Consider the following 16,921-nt stretch of genomic DNA (forward strand, 5'->3'; position numbering starts at 1 on the left):
GACTGTCACTATTTGTTACTATGGACACTGTGTACATTTTGCTGCTGGTTTTCCAAAACAAGATTCAGATTTTTCAAATTACAATAATGTATCAACTGTAATAGTTAATGATGGATCATAGAAAACCAATGTGTCATATTACAAGTTTGGTAGATATTAACAAAGCTAATAAAAATGGTTCACATTCAATGAGCCAATTCTTTCAGTGGATGAGCAGTTAATTGTCTTGACAACTGGAAAATGTTTTTCACTGCAAGTGGACAACTTATGATAGTATAAGGTGGAGGGCTGTGGGGTGAGAGAGAGAGCAGGGGGGTGGGGGTGGGGGGGTGCAGAGAGAGAGCAATGCATATTATTCCTGCTAATTCATTCTGGAAGCTTGGGTACACACTCAAAGCTTGCCTGGTCACACCACTCTAAGTTCTTTTTCTGAGTTCAAAAATCTATTGCACATTTCAAAAGTTTTGTTAGCTCAGGTCTCCAGTCATTTTAGCCAAGGTTCCACAAGACCTCTTACATACTTTATATCTCCATGTTTGATAAGTATAAATTTAGGATTATGTTAACACCTCCCCGAACAAAACCTCTTCATGGATTGTTGTCTCTGGTGGTCTTTGTAGACCGTGTGTCTTATTGGCAGCCATTTTAGTGAATCCTCTCATTTTGTGAAAACATCCATTATCAACTTAAATTGCTTTTTTAGAAGTCTGATGTGTGAATCCAGCCAATGAAATTACAATTCAAATTAATATTTGATATTATTAAGAATTCATAACACCACTGTTTTCCAGGAAGGTTTGGTCCTTCTGCTCGTACTCTGAGCTCCTCTATAAAGAATGCATTTGGCTTGTGGCAGATCTTCCCAGAATTCTACCAACTATTATCGAGGCTGAGGGACATCACTAAAAAGCAGCAATGTCCTGGGACTGAGATGATTGACCTGCAAGAACTACAAAAACTTCCTTATGTTAGGTTTGATTCCAACCAGTGGAGAGATTTCTCATCGATTTTCATTGATATCAGTTCTGCTAGGACTCCTTGACATCACATTTGTTTAAATGATATCCTGATGTATCTGTTTGATGTTTGCAAGCTCAGGCAACGGGATGTATTAAAGTGTGTGGTTGAAAGTAGATTCCAAATAGATATCTGTGGATATCATGTGCAGGCTTCATAGCTAAGTGACCTGTATGGAACAGTCCTGAAGTAAAGGTCCAAGCTCAGAACAATTGCATACAAATTGGAAGAATGGGGTAAAATGGTCAAAAGTGCCTCCTTCATCTGAATCCCAGATGTTTGGGTCTAAAGCTCCACGCTGCGTACCTTCTGTTTCCTAATGGGCATGGATTCATGGTGCTTTGCGCAGCTCCCAGAAACTTCAGCATGAGTACGGGAGTTTGGAATTGTATCCTTTGTCATATAGGTAAACTTCAGAACTAGAGGAGGGGGAATGGCGTTTTGATAAGGGATAGCATTACAGCTATGCTAAGGGAGGATATTCCTGGAAATACATCCAGGGAAGATATTTGGGTGGAACTGAGAAGTAAGAAAGAGATGATCACCTTATTGGGATTGTATTATAGACCTCCTAGTAGTCAGAGGGAAATTGAGAAACAAACTTGTAAGGAGATCTCAGCTATCTGTAAGAAAAATAGGGTGGTTATGATAGGTGATTTTAACTTTCCAAACATCGACTAGGACTGCCTAATGTTAAGGGTTTAGTTGGAGAAGAATTTGCTAAGTGTGTACAAGAAAACTTTCTGATTCAGTATGTGGACGTACCTACGAGGGAAGGTGCAAAACTTGACCTACTCTCTTGGAAAATAAGGCAGGACAGGTGACTGAGGTGTCAGTGGGGGAGCACTTTGGGGCCAACGACCATAATTCTATTAAATTTAAAATTGTGATGGAAAAGGATAGACCAGATCTAAAAGTTGAAGTTCTAAATTGCAGAAAAGCCAATTTTGATGGTATTAGGCAAGAACCTTCGAAAGCTGATGTGGGGCAGATGTTCGCAGGTAAAGGGACGGCTGGAAAATGGGAAGCCTTCAGAAGTGAGATCACGAGAATCCAGAGAAAGTATATTCCTGTTAGGGTGAAAGGAAAGGTTGGTAGGTATACGGAATGCTGGATAACTAAAGAAATTGAGGGTTTGGTTAAGAAAAAGAAGGAAGCCTATGTAAGTTAGAGGCAGAATAGATCGAGTGAATCCTTAGAAGAATATAAAGGCAGTTAGAGTGTAACTAAGAGGGAAATCAGGAGGGCAAAAAGGGGACATGAGATAGCTTTGGCAAATAGAATTAAGGAGAATCCAAAGGGTTTTTACAAATACATTAAGGACAAAAGGGTAACTAGGGAGAGAATAGGGCCCCTCAAAGATCAGCAAGGCGGCCTTTGTGTGGAGCCACAGAAAATAGGGGAGATTTTAAACGAGTATTTTGCATCAGTAGTTACTGTGGAAAAGGATAGGGAAGACACTGACTGTAGGGAAATAGATGGTGACACCTTGCAAAATGTCCATATTACAGAGGAGGAAGTGCTGGATGTCTTGAAATCCATGAAGGTGGATAAATCCCCAGGTCCTGATTAGGTGTACCCTTGAACTCTGTGGGAAGCTAGAGAAGTGATTGCTGGGCCTCTTGCTGAGATATTTGTATCATCGATAGACACACATGAGGTGCCGGAAGACTGGAGGTTGGCTAACATGGTGCCACTGTTTAAGAAGGGTGGTAAGGACAAGCCAGGGAACTATAGACCAGTGAGCCGAATGTCGGTGGTGGGCAAATTGTTGGAGGGCATCCTGAGAGACAGGATGTACATGTATTTGGAAAGTCAAGGACTGATTAGGGATAGTCAACATGGCTTTGTGCATGGGAAATCATGTCTCACCATCTTGATTGAGTTTTTTGAAGAAGTAAAAAAGGATTGCTGAGGGCAGTGCGGTTGATCTGATCTATATGGACTTCAGTAAAGCTTTCGACAAGGTTCCCCATGGGAGACTGGTTAGCAAGGTTAGATCTCATGGAATACATGGAGAACCAGCCATTCAGATACAGAACTGGCTCAAAAGTAGAAGACAGATGGTGGTGGTGGAGGGTTGTTTTTCAGACTGGAGGCCTGTGACCAGTGGAGTGCCACGAGGATCGGTGCTGGGTCCTCTACTTTTTGTGATGTGAGCATAAGAGGCACAGTTAGTAAGTTTGCAGATGACACCAAAATTGTCAACTGGTCGGGTTGGACCGAAGGGTCTGTTTCCGCGCTGTACACCTGTATGACTCTATAACTGTTCATAGGTTGCAAGAATCAACAATAACATTTGCTGAAATAAACTGAGATAAAGAAGCTAAAAGCAATTAACTATCCCTGGGAGAAAGGAGTTAAAATAGGATAAACAAATTAATTCCTGGGAGACAGGAAATAATATCTGTGTAATAATTAGTTGCCTTGTGACAAAGGGGCACTAAAGACTGTCCTGCAGAAGAATTTAAGGAGTTAATGGCAAAGTAGGCTGTGTTTTGAACAGACAGTTAACACTGAATGCAACGAAGAATAGAGAAGCTGCAGCTGATAAGAAAGCAAACTACAGACCTTCTAACTTCAGAAGTGTCATAAATAATGTCACACCACAACCTTAACAAGACAGAAAATCCAATAAGAAATCAACTTCGGAATGCCCCAGGATCGAACCCTGGGCATCCAGAGACAGACACTGTTGGTTGGAATCCTAGCTAGATTCCACCATTAATCAGGTAATAGCTAAGTTGAATTGTGAAGTTTAACTTGCTGACTTGAAGGATCTTACTTTGGTTGCTACATGCAACAAAGCTTTAGTAATTTTGATTATCTGTGGAATTTTTAAAATAAGTACCTGAATTAAAGGCAGCTTGTGGTAATTTGCACACACCTTACTGTCTTGGGGGTTTTGATGTGTTGCACACTTGTCTCAAGTTGATTATTGTGTGCCTTTCAAACAAACAGTATAGCAATCAGAAGTACCTTTCATCCCATCAAAACAGCCTTTTAATTAGATTAATCCTATTCTTTCCTCTTTTTGCTTCTACACATTGCACCATTGAATTGATGTTTATTTGTTGCCATTAGGTTTGAACTTTACTGATCCAAACACTCAAAGCCTATTGTTAACATGGGTTGTCCCACATACCCCTTAGGTATCATTCTTCAACCTAATCTCAGCACAAAACAAAGTAGAAAATGCAAGTTTTAATCAGTGTCATCAACAAGAAGTGCCACTTTAAGAGGCAACCAGCACAATTTTTGTTTTTGTTGAAGCCATCCAGACCACTGATGACTGTACCTGTATTTGAATGAGTGCACTGTGGGAGATTTCACCGTACACAGGCAGAGCAAATTGTGCTGGTTAAAATGTTCAGTTGCACCAGTAGGATTTACAACCACTTTGTGATCTCTCCTTGCATGTTCGTTAAACTCCTGAGCTGCACTGAAAGGATATGTGAGACTAGTTCAAGGTGACTCACAGCTCATTTGCTATCCTTTCCCAATGGAACCATGCTGTCAACTCTCACAGCCTGATAGACTTTCTATGATGGCAGAGACCAAGTCAATAAGAGATCCTGCTGTGTGGAGAATTGCTGTTTTCAGTCCCCAGGTCTACCAAGCATTGCAATTTAATTGAGCTTATCAAGAAGGTGCATTCAGTTATACACATCTGTGAGGTCACATGTAACTACTCATTCTCAGAAATGTTGGTAGAATTATTTTATCGGTACAATCGAAAAAAATTATTTCCGTCTTCATCAACACATCGGAAATTTAGCATTAGACAACATTAAACCTGGCCTATCTCCTGAAATTTGTCAAAGATTGCTAGTCAGATTATTTGTAATGTTGGTCGAGGCTAATGGAACTTCTGATTGTAAGAAAGGAAAAGATTATGGAGTTTTTGAGCTGAACTTATTTCAGCAGCTATAAATAGCCAGTGCAGGAGCGTGGAGTATTATGAAATGCCCTGAAATATTGTGAAAAATTTCTCATATTTATCACAATCTCATTCTGCTCGCAAGGCAGTGATATGAGAAATAGTCTTTTAAAATACACTGAACCAACAAGTCAATCCTGCAGGTATAAATACTGAGATAAAATTCAAAAAGGAAATATGTATGATCAAGCTGGAAACAAATGCATGCCATAGCAATCTAAAACTGCTGTAGAATCCAACAGGAAAATTGAACTTGTGGATTATATATTTTTAAATATATAAATACTGTGAAGAGCTAGCAAATTTTGATTCAGTAGTTTAATAAAGCTTTGTAATGGTTCATTTTTTAAAAAATGCTTCATTCCCTGAAACATTTCGTTTGATGTTTCCTCTGTATTTTCCTTTTAGTGTGAGTAGTTGTTTCTCGACACCCAATACTAAAGCTAATCACTATTGGAATAACTTCTCTACCACTAACAACTTCACTTTAATTCACAAAAGACATTGGTGGACCTGCAGCTCTCTTTGCTGTAAGGGAGTCTGGGAGTCACTGAACTGTCCACTTTTCTTGACATCAGCATGAATTGAATGCTTAGCTGTTCATAGTTAGTGATTTCACAATGTCCTGTCATTCCACCTGATCTTTCATTCCAGCAGACTTGTTATCCTGGCAGAGCACTGCTTTCCCATTACAGTAGGAAGAGCTGCAATATGTTTCAATAATCTCTCAATCCTATGGTGCACTTTTCCAGTGGCTGATTAATAGCTTTAAGTGGTTTTCAGTTTCACCTAATAGACAAGACACAAAATTCACAATAAAATAACCTGTAACTTAGTAACAAGCTGCATTTCTGAGGCTCTTTATTGATGTATGGACATTATATCAAATGATCTGTGTGGAGCTGCAGACCGATCTGCAGCCTAATGTCTCTTAAATTGGATGACTGATGAGTATGAAAAACAACTTTCAGTCTCAGTTAAGAAGCCTTTCTGTGTTGCTGAAAAAGGCAAACCCTCTTAGAAGCATCAGGACATGGAAAACAAAAGTAGTCAATTTATATAAGTACATGATTGAACAAACATTTGTTGATGTAGGACTCTTCTTTGGGCTATTCTTCAGATTGTAGAAAATCCAATTAATTACAATGATCCAAAATATATATGCTGGTTTTTAGTTGTGGAAAATATACTCGTCTCTTCATTTTGTATGGCTGAGTATTAATTACTTGGAGGCATGTTGCAAAATAGGTTGATGGGCGAAGCTTTGAAGATGTGCAGTTAGACCTTGCAGACCTGATAGGACTCTCAGCCTTTGTTAACGATTCAAAAGCTCTTGAATACACATGCAATGCTAGCACACATTACAGTACTCTAAGAATAAGGGATAAGGCAATGACCCAAATCTTCTGCCCTTAGACCTGGTGAGCCTTGGAACTATGAGGCAAACTCTGCTTTGGGAACCCATAGAATTCCTGACGCACTGACTCTTGGAATTGCCTAGGAAGTTTGAACTCTGAATGGGCAATTCCCATTATCCCTGGGACTCTTCAAAAAGTCTTTGACTCTTGAGTTCGAGTTGGAGACTTTGGTTGAATCTGATATAGTCACGTGGATAGTTATTCTTAAAAAAATTAGTCTAACTGCTTGGTAAATGCACAATTGGCCCTTTTATTCCTCCCTTAAACTCATAATTAGTTCCCTGACAGCATCTGCCCACCCCCATTTAAGACCCACACTCACCTTACACAACTACTGCCACTCCATATACCTATCCAACTGCCGCTCTAACCAGGTGTCACCCCATGCACCTCCATTTCCTACCCAGCTGCTAATGTCCCAACACTTCATCCACTTACATATCCATTTACACCTATACAGTCACTCACATCCTCAGTGTCTGACGATGTTCCATCAATGCCAGAGGAATTGGACTTGTATACTACCTGGCTTTGAAATGCTATTCTTTGTAGGTACAAATTTTCAAAATGTCAGCAAAACTTATTAATACCTGTTTTTGAGCCAATTTAACAACTCAGGTTTTTAGGTGGGTAAGATTATATTTTAAAAGCAGCAATGAGAAAATATTAGTGGGAAAAATGGAAAAAGACAATGACATATTTTTCAGTCTTTCTCAAAAATAATAAAGGTCTCTAGTGCATTACAAGAGCATTATAAAACAAATATGATACTAAGCCACACAAGGAAAAATCGAGTCAGACAATCACAGGCTTTATCAGAGATCTGCCCAGCTCACTTATTCTGTTTATGCCCTCCTGAGGTTTGTTAATTCCCTAAACTGGAAATCATTTGTCTGCTGTTTTGACTACACTGACAGACAAATGTTATTATCAATTGACAGGATGAACTGAAGCAAAGGGCACAATATCACCACATATACTCCTGGACAAATACAGGTTCCTCTAGCATTCAATAAGCATTCATCCTACAAGAAATAAATATTTTGTTACCAAGGAAACATCAGATTATTTTCTTCTCATTCAGAATGGCATGAATTTTTTGGTTTTACTGATTTTTGTCTAATCTGATCAAGGTTGTAGGCTCTGGCTGAGGTGTGAAAATACCATCTTTCATTTCACTGAAGCTTCCTTGTTTGGCTGTACCCTTTCCCCCAAGAATGTTGCAGTGGTGGTGTGGCTTTTGTAACCACATTCTGACTTGGTTTGTGTCCTTACTATTCTGAGATTTTTTTTCTTCTTTGATCATTCTACCCTGTTCCAGTGCTCTTGTGTTTCATTTAAATTCCTAATTCTCTCCCACTAATTTTCTCAATGTGCCAGGTTTTCAGCTTTCCAGCATCGGGTCTGAATGACTTCTCATCCTGAAGTGATTTCAAACAGTGTCTCAGTCCATCTTGTTCTCTCTTCTCCACAGTCACTGCTTTTCTGAACTTCCATCGACATCACTGTCAGATGTAATGGGTGGCAGGCCCAATGGGAAGCCTGCCTGGTTTTCCCTGTGTCCTCTGGCCTCTGAGGTGAGGGGAGGTGTTCTCTCCTTGTAGGAAGGAGCCCATTCTCAAATTATAATCCAGCCCAAGTCGAAAGTTGTGTGATTTTTTACTTCGTTCATCCCAGTTCAACATTGGCTGCTCCACAATATAAACAGACATCGTCCAGTTGAGCTAAAATGATATGTTTCAGTGCTATGCAATGGGTAGGGTGAGATGTGTCAATAGTTTCTAATAGGAAACACAGGCAAATTTAGTTTCTCTATATGCTGTGGACTTTTGATGGTATGAGGGTGCATACCTTTGACAAATTCCCTCCTGCAGGCCGATCTGGTTGATCCTGCAGATAGGTTCCTTGCTGCTGTTTAGAGGATTGTGGAGCTATCGCATGGGGGAGTGTTTCTTACGGGGGCAGCTAGAGAGGCCTCAGAAGATCCCAACCTTTCCTCAGACCCCTGACTTTCCTTAGGCTTAGGATAAATCAAAGATGGCCAGCCACATTAAAATTTGATTAGATCGGCCACCCTTCATTTATACCAGTTCTGTTAACTGCATAAGAGGGTGGATTAAAGATGGGTTGGAGATTTTAAAAGTTTTAATGTCTCTCCTAGCCCAGCACATTCAGTTTTGGGCGTTCTCAGTCTGAGTTAGTTATGGAAATGAAAAACCTTCATGGGGGATATAATCACAATACTAATATTCACACAGTGCACCTTTGCTTTTAAAATGTGAAGGTGAAAAGCACAATGCACATTACTGCAGATGTTGGAAATCTGAAATAAAAACTAAAAGTGCTGGAGTAACCCAGCATATTTGGGAAGGGAAAAACAGTGTTTAAGCTCTGAAGCTGTTTAGAAGGGTTTTTGAAGAAAAATCACACTGGATTTGAAATGCTAACTTTGTTTCTCAGCTAAGAGATGTTGCCAGACCTGCTGAGTTTCTACTGCACTTCCCGCAAATGTTTTAGAATTGCATTGTATGTATTGCATCCATCATTTGGTAATCTGCTAAAATGGTGGCCAGGATTTTCCCAGTTGAAGTTAAAGAATGAAGAGAGTGACTGCCAGCATTCCCAAAGATTGGGGTGAGTGATCTCATATGTTGATCAAACACTTCTCACCTTATCACTTAAAATGCATCCCTCATTGAATTACATTGCAAGTGAGATGCGAGTGCACACCACTGCTGGAATTGCTAAGCTTCCAGGATACTGGTCCAGCAGGATACCACTTCAGTGGCTGCAACCTCCAAACTACCCCTCACACTGAGGTGCTTGCCTCTGAACACTGGCCAGGTGGCAATGAAGAATCTAAGCTTGCTCCTTGGTTAATGGAGAATGATGTGGAGGTGCTGGTAGACAGGTGATGGAGAGAAGGTCGGTCCTCTTCCTTGCTGACCACAACAATAAGCCACTACAGAGGACAAGGCAGCCTGGGCAGAGGGAGCAGCACAGCTCGGAGCTGTCTCCACTGTGATAATGAATAGCCAGCAATGCTGAATGCAGGTCTGAGTGTTCTTCTACACTCAGCTTACCCCTTCATTATCTTCAGCCTTGAATCAAACAATAAGGGAATGAGGAATTTTCCACTTTGCCAGCATCTCCCAGTTAGTTTGAGAGCAACCTATCAACAATCATAAGACCATAAGACATAGGAGCTGAAATTAGGCCATTTAGCTCATCGAGTCTGCTCTGCCATTCAATCATGGCTGATAAGTTTCTTAACCCCATTTTCCCACTTTCTCCCTGTAACCCTTGATCCTCTTGATACTCAACAACAACTCTATTTCTGTCTTAAAATATATTTAATGACCTGGCCTCCACAGGCTTCTGTGGCAGTGAATTCAGATTCGCCACTCTCTGGCTAAATAAGTTTCTCCTTATTTCCATTCTAAAAAGTCTTCACGTTTACTCTAAGGCTGTGTTCTCGGGTCATGGTCTCTCCTACCAATGGAAACATCTTCCTAACACCCACTCTGTCCAGGCCATTCACTATCCTGTATGGTTCTATTAGATTTCCCCCCTCATCCTTTTAAGCTTCATTCAGTATAGACCCAGAGTCCTCAATTGTTCCTCATTTCTAAAGCTTTTCATTCCTGGGACCGTTCTTGTGAGCCTCCTCTGAACACACTTCAGGACCAGTATATCATTCCTGAGATATAGGGCCCAAAACTGCACACAATACTCCAAATGTAGTCTGACCAGAGCCTTACAGAACCTCAGAAGTACATCTTGTTTTTATATTCAAGTCCTCTTGAAATAAATGCCATCATTGCATTTGCCTTCCTAACTACTGTCTCAACCTGCCAGTTTACCTTGAGAGAATCCTGGACTAGAACTCCCAAGTCTCTTTGCACATCAGACTTCTGAATTTTCTCCCTGTTTCGAAAAAGTTCCATGCTTCTATTCTTCTCACAAAAGTGCATGACCTCATACGTTTCCACATTGTACTCCACTTGCCACTTCTTTGTTCACTCTCCTAACCTGTCCAAATCCTTCTGTAGCCTCCCTGCCTCCTGAATGCTATCTGTCCCTCTCCCTACCTTTCTATCATCTGCAAACTTAGCCAGAATATCCTTGGTTCCTTCAACTAGATTGTTAATGTATAAAGTGAAAAGTTGTGGTCCCAACATTGAGCCTTGTGGAACACCACTTGTCACCGGCTGCCATCCAAAGAAGGATTCTTTTATCCCCACTTTATACTTTCTGCCAGACAGCTGAGTTTCTATTCATGCTAGCATCCTGCCTCTAACACCATGGGCCCTTATCCAACTCAGCAGTTTCCTGTGCGGCACTTTGTCAAAGGCCTTCAAGTATTAGAACTCTGGGATATAGTCCATCTGGTCCAGATGACTTATCCATCTTCAGGCTGTTCAATTTTTCTCGCACCCTTTCCTTGGTGACGGCCATCATGCTCAGCTCTGCCCCCCTCACTCTCTTGAACTTTTGGGATAATACTCGTGTCTTCCACAGCGAAGACTGACGTGAAGTAATTAGTCAGTTCCTCAGCCATTTCCTTTTACCCCACTATTATCTCTCCAGCATCATTTAACCAGAGGCATTTAACTGTCAGGTCCCACCCTAATACCTGCAATTGCCCCATCACTGCTACTATTCCCTTAGCAACCCTGTACAATGGGACTCATCCCATTGTTCAGCTGCTTTCTTTCCCCAAGGCCCCATGGACTAACCCTGACGATCCCCTCAATTACTGACCAATTGCCCTAATTTCTCTGCAGGACACTGACTGATCAACATCTTTAGTGGCCATGAGGACCGACTGTGGCCCAATATCTGGACCACAAGATCAAGCAGCTGACTGGCTAATACCAATGCCTGGACTGGCATCAGGCTATTACCATGACTGATTGTAGCAATATCTCCTGACTGACTGGAGTCCACACTCATTCCACTGAACACTTAACCCACTTGACTTTCACATATCATTATTTTCTTCAAGCACATGCTCAGTGAGAGGGAAAATATAGGCACAAATATCAGGGAGACAGCTGATGACAGAATTAAAGAAATTAGCATTGTCGAAAGGACGTTCTGAGCAGTCTGACAGACTTAAAAGTAGCTAAATATCCAGGGCCAGATGAATTGTATCCCAGGTCACTGATATTAGGCAAGGGAGGAAATAGCAGGGGTGCTTGTAAAAACTTTCAAATCCTTTCTGGTCGCAGGAGAGGTGGACTGGAGGACAGCCAATGTGGGACTGTTATTCAAGAAGGAAGCAAGGGATAAACCAAGAAGTTACTAGCTGGTCAGTCTCAGTTTAGTGTTGGAGAAATTTTTGGAAGCAATTCTGAGGGACAGAATTAATCTGCATTTGGAGAAAATCAAGAACAGTCATCATCGAAAAGGGGATGTCATTTCCGACTAACTTGATTGGAGACCGGGTGTGTAGATGAAGGCAATGTTTTTGATGTAGTCTACTTGGACTTGAGCAAGGCTTTTGATAAGGTCCCACACGGGAGCCTGCTTACAAAGATAAACACCCATAAAATCTAACGACATTTGGTTAATTGGATCCACAATTGGCTGAGTGGTAGTAGAGGGTAATGGCTGAGGGATTTTTTCTGACCGGAAGACTCTACCCAGCGAAGTCAGTGTTGGGGCTCTTGCTGGTTGTAGTTTATATGAATGACCTTGACTTGAATTTAGAGGGTTGATCAGTAAATTTGCAGATGAAACAAAAATTGATGATGTGGTAAATAGAGAGGAATGTAGCCTTCGATGACAAGAGGATATAGTCAGGCTAGTCAGGTACGTGGTTTGTGGCAAATGAAATTCAACCTGGAGAAATGCAAGGTGCTGTATGAATAGAGCCAGAGATGTACAGCATGGAAACAGACCCTTTGGTCCAACTTGTCCATGCTGATCAGATATCCTAAATCAACTAATTCTATTTGACATATCTCCCTAAATCCTTCCTATTCATACACCCATCCAGATATCTTTTAAATGTTGTACTTGGACCAGCCTCCTTTAGAAGCTTATTTCATACAAGCACCATCCTCGTCATGAAAAAGTTGCCCCTTAGGATGCTTTTGGTGGGATCCTGGGAAGCGCCGAGGATCACAGAGACCTTGATTTGCATGTATACTGATCCCTTAAGGTTTCAGGACAGGTGAATAGAGTGTTAAAAAGACATATGGAATACTTAGCTTCATTAGTTGAGGCAGAGTTTAAGAGTTTACGCCAAATCTGTAAAAACCATTGGTTAGGCCACAGCTAGAGTACTATGTGTCGTTCTGGAATCCACATTACAGGAGAGATATGATTGCACTGGAAAGGATACAGAGGAGTTTTACCATGATGTTCTCTGGGTTGGAGAGTTTCAGTTATGAAGAAAAATTGGAAGGATAGGGATTGCTTTCTTTAGAGCAGTGGAGACTGAGGAGGGGAAGATATGATTGACATTTTCAAAATTATGAGGGGACGTTGATAGGGTAGACACAAAGGGACTTCTCCACTTAATGGAGAGATCAATGACTGGGGCCATAGAAAAAAAGGTAAGGGGCAAGAGATGTAGAGATGTGAGAAAATAACATTTTCACTCAGAGAGTGGTGGGATTTGGAACTCACTGCTTCTGAGGGTGGTAGAGGCAAAAACCCTCATAACATTTAAGGAGCATTTACATGTGCACTTGCAATGCCAAGACATACAAGGTTATGGGCCAAGAGCTGGAAAATACAATGCGAATAGTTAAGTGATTGTTTTTGACTGGCGGCGGATGCAATGTGCCAAAGGTCTTTTTCTGTGCTGCAGCTCTCTGACTATATGACTGTTTTCCAGGTAAGCTGCTACTACATGCTGTAAGTGTGATTTTGACACTGCATGGTATCATACGTTGATATGTCTGCCCCTTTCTGATTGATTCACTGTCACATCAGGTGGCTCCTCACCATCTCAAGACGTCTGTCTCCAGCACAGTAGAAAGACCTTGGTCTCTAAATGGCTGGAACAGCCATTCTATAAACCGCAATGGACATTGGCAAATCAAGCTGCGAGCTACTCACTCTGCTTTACCAGTCAGGGCTTTGTGGCATTGAGATTCTCCCTTGTGGAAATGCGATGCTAATATATTGAGTTGGGTTATTAAGACCATAAGACCATAGCAGCAGAAGGTAAGTCATTTGGACTATTGAGTCTGCTCCACCATTCGATCATGGCTGACAGATTTATCAACACTATTTTCCCGCTTTCTCCTCATAACCTTTGATCCCCTCAGCAAACAAGAACCTATCTCTGTCTTAAACGTATTCAATGACCTGCCCTCCACAGCCTTCTGTGGCAATGAATTCCACAGGTTCACCACTCCCTGGCTGAAGAAGTTTCTCCTTATCTCCATTCTAAAGGGAGATACCGTGCATTGTCAACATCACACTTTCAGCATGTGGTAGCAGCTTACCTGGCCCAGTCATACAGTCAGAGAGTTGCAGCACAGAAAAAGCCCTTTGGTCCATTCCGTCCATGCTGCTCAAAAACAATCACTTAACTATTCACATTACATTTTCCTTTTACTCTAAGGCTGTGCCCTCGGGTCCTAGCCGTTCTGCCAATGGAATTATTTTCTCATTGCCCATGCTGTCCAGGCCATTCAGTATTCTCTAAGTTTCAATCAGAACCCCCTCATCTTTCTAAACTGCATCGAGTATACTCCCAGAGTCCTCAATTATTCCTCTTATGTTTAGCCTTTGATTCCTGGGATCATTCTCATGAACCTCCTCTGAATACCCTCCAGGGCCAGTATATCCTTCCTGAGATATGGGGCCCAAAATTGCTCATAATACTCCAAATGTGGTCTGACCAGAGCATTTTAGAGCGTAAGAATTACATCCCTGCTTTCATATTCTAGTCCCCTCGAGGTGAATAACAACTTTGCATTTGCCTTCCTAATTACCAACTCAACCTGCAAGTTCACCTTCAGAGAAATCTGGACTCGGACCCCCAAATCCCTTTGTACTCCAGATTCTGAATTTTCTTCCCATTTAGAAAATAGTCCATGCCTCTATTCTTCCTACTAAAGAGCACGATCTCACACTTTCCCACATTGTACTCCATCTACTACTTCTTAGCCCACTCCCCTAACTTGTCTAAATCTTTCTGTAGCTTTCCCACCTCCTCAATACTACCAGTCTGTCCAGCTATCTGCAAACTTAGCCAGAATGCCCTCAGTTCCTTCATTCAGATCATTAACATATGAAGTGAAAAGTTGTGGCCCCCAATATTATGAATGAGATGCAAATGCATGGAAATAAGCTTCTTGTGCCCCAGTGTTAAGGTTCTAAATCCACCATCACAGGAACTAAACCAGGAGCAACATCGTCAACATTAGGAATCCTACATTTGGACGCTCACCTGATGAACATATCTCACTTGCCATCATTTTTTGCTCCGTCAGAGACAGGTCCTACTCTCCCTGGTGTGTAAACTGATTTCGGAGCCATGGGAACACCAGCAAGATTCCATGGTGAGGGAACAACCAGCTTGGCCAGCCCAAAGAACTGCAATAACTACTCCAGGTTAGAAAAAGATATCATGCTCAATTAATTAATTATTCAATTAATATGGCAACAATAGGGAATATCCAACCTGGTCAAGAGAGGCCAGATTGGCCTCTACTGTACTGGGCATTAATGTTCCCAGCAACCTCATTCATGAGATCAATGTTTCTGTGACCACACTATGTCCTCTTCCCTGTTCACATATACCACAGGACTATATTGATTGGAATCCATTTTGGTGTTGTTCCTTCCCACTGACCATTGCTGAATGAATGTAGTGAGTTCGTGTGCCATTTAAATCACTTCAATTGCGAATTAAATTGGATTATGCAAGAGAGAAAATGATATCGTCTGATAACACCGGCTTGCAGGAGGAGAGATTCTGCAGGGGAAAAAACACTCACCAGGATCTTGTTGCATATATATTCACCTGTGGGATGACGGTATCGCTGGCTAGTCAGCACTTATTGCCCATCCCTTGTTGCTCTCAAGAAGGTGGTGGTGAGCTGTTTTCTTTCACCTTTGCAGCCCATATGCTGGCGGTCCAACAATATCCTGAGGGACGGAATTCCAGGATTTTGACCAAGCCTCAGTGAAGAAACAGCAATATATATCCTAGTCAGGAAAGTGCATGGCTGGGACGGAAATTTGCAGATCATCCAATGTATCTGCTGCTCTTGTCGTTGTTGAAGTGGTCATAGGTTTGGAAGGTGCTGTCAAAGGATCTTGATTGATTGGTACTACATCCACTTCCTCCACCATCAACCCGTGTACTTGCTACGAGATGCACTGCAGCAATTTTCCAAAGTTCCAAAGTTATCACCAATAATTATGAGTTAGAACACTGATTGGGAGTCGAAGAGTGTGGTGCTAGAAAAGCACAGTCAGTCAGGCAGTATCCGAGGAGCAGGAGAATTGATGTTTCAGGCATAAGCCCTTCATCACTGACTGGAAGGCCTAGTAGCAAATGCAGATGCATTGAGCTGTCTCCCGCTGGCAGTTACACTACTGGTGGTACTGCCATTGCAACAGTCTGCAATGGTTTTAAAGTTTCTGGACACATTTCCAGTCACACATGACAATAACAGGCTTTGGATTCAGAAAGATCTGGTCCCGGCAAAACTGAAATAGCTGTTGGTAATGGCAGAAACAAAAGGGTCATCATAACCAGAATTGAAACCTTTTCGGACCCGGAGAGACCCAATCACAGTAGAAGACTGCATTTTTTAATGGGGAGCAAGAGTGACTCTTCCGAGCACAGGTTGGATACTGGCTGAACTCCACCAGGGTCATCCAGGGGTTCCCAAAATGAAGATGTTGGCGAAAAGGTATGTCTGGTGGCCAGGACTGGATGTGGACATAACCGCATTGGTGGGGCAGTGTTCAGAGTGCTAACATGGTCAAAAAATACTGGCTGCAGCTCCCCCACATTCATTGGAATGGTCATTCCTGGACTTGGTTACACGTTGACTGGGCAGGTCCTTTCATCAACTCAATGTTCTTAGTCACTGCGAATGGCCACTCAAAGTGGCTGGATGTGTGCAGAGTTCATTCATCCAACGGGGAAATGACAATAAAAACCTCATGCATCTTTTGCAATACATGGACTCCCGGAAATGTCGGTCACAGATAACAAGCCATTGTTTACCAGTAAGGCATGTGAGTATTTCCGAAAGGTGAATGGTTTTCAACATATAATGACAGCTCCGTACCATCCATTATCGAATGATCTAGCAGAAAGAGCAGACTAAACTTTGAAGACAGGCTTAAAGAAACAGCCTATAGCTTCACCAGACACCAAACTCTCCTGGTTCCTATTTGATTTTAGGACAACCCTCACACATGAACATCTGGATAGGAATAATGTGATCAAGGATAGTCAGCATGGTTTTGTGAAGGGCAGGTCGTGCCTCACAAACCTTATTGAGTTCTTTGAGAAGGTGATCAAGGAAGTGGACGAGGGAAAAGCAGTAGATGTGGTGTA

General features: G+C 41.8%; 1 protein-coding gene across 2 annotated transcripts in view; it reads right to left on the reverse strand.

The window, feature by feature from the left end:
- Window positions 1-16,921, reverse strand: part of LOC132815014 (matrix metalloproteinase-16-like) — a 251,756-nt gene that overhangs the window by 21,477 nt on the left and 213,358 nt on the right. The gene's annotated exons all lie outside the window — the stretch shown is intronic.

This window comes from Hemiscyllium ocellatum, chromosome 4 (assembly GCF_020745735.1).
Source record: "Hemiscyllium ocellatum isolate sHemOce1 chromosome 4, sHemOce1.pat.X.cur, whole genome shotgun sequence".
Classification (NCBI taxonomy): Eukaryota; Metazoa; Chordata; class Chondrichthyes; order Orectolobiformes; family Hemiscylliidae; genus Hemiscyllium; species Hemiscyllium ocellatum.